The following is a 900-nucleotide window of genomic DNA, read 5'->3' as shown; positions in this document are numbered from 1 at the left end:
GCCACAGCAGCCAGGCGCGCGACAGGCGCTCGCGGCCGCCCCGGTACCCGCCCCCTGCCGCCGCCGCCGCCGCGGAGTCCGAGCTCACTTTAATCCCGCGCGGAGCCCGGGCGCCCAGGGGCGCCTCGCTTCCCGCCCCCTCCCCATCCCATCGGAGCTCTTGGCCTGGGAGACCACCGCCCGACGACCTGGCTTTGTGTGGTAGCCCCGTCACCGCTGCTGCCCCCGACACGTCACAAAAATGGGGAGAGGCCGGCCGACGGGCCCCAACCCCGACGGCGAGCCTCCTGGGAGCTGGCCTGCTGCGCGAGGACCCAGGCCCATTCCCAGGCCCGCGACTCTCTGGACGCCCCTCCGCTGGGAGCATTTGTATTTTCTTATTTTAGCGGAGTTCCTCTTTCCAACTTGACTTCCCTAACCGGTTGACCTGTCCTCTGTGGAATCTCAGTTGCCCTGGATTTCTTAAAGGCTTTAGGCTGTTTCACCAACTTGGTATTTATTTATTTCTTCATCCTGGTCTAAGACTGTGATCAAAGCTCTATGGAGCGCTTAGCAGGGTTTATCTCGGCGCTGTGGGGTGTCCAGAAGTTCACAGGACTATGGGGCGGGGCCCGCCGAGGTCCACCCTTGCGAGGAGACTTGTTACAGGGGCCCGGCCCCGCTGCCTCCGCAGCTCACAGACTAGTGCGGGAGAAGCCACAGAAAGACCCGAAACCAAAAACCACCTGCACTTGAGTGACATATTGTATGGTCGACTGAAGACCCAAAAGACAGCAGGGTCGGGGCAAACTTTTGAGCAGACTCCTAAGAGTTAGAAGGTGCTCTACATCCTCCCTCCGGAGTCTTCACCACTGCCCTAAGTGTTTTTGGACAACTGTAACGGAGGGAAGGTTTTTATGT

Source organism: Rhinopithecus bieti, unplaced genomic scaffold (assembly GCF_001698545.2).
Source record: "Rhinopithecus bieti isolate Rb0 unplaced genomic scaffold, ASM169854v2 scaffold_30687, whole genome shotgun sequence".
NCBI lineage: Eukaryota > Metazoa > Chordata > Mammalia > Primates > Cercopithecidae > Rhinopithecus > Rhinopithecus bieti.
The sequence above is the reverse complement of the archived record's forward strand: the minus strand, read 5'-3'. Positions refer to the sequence as shown.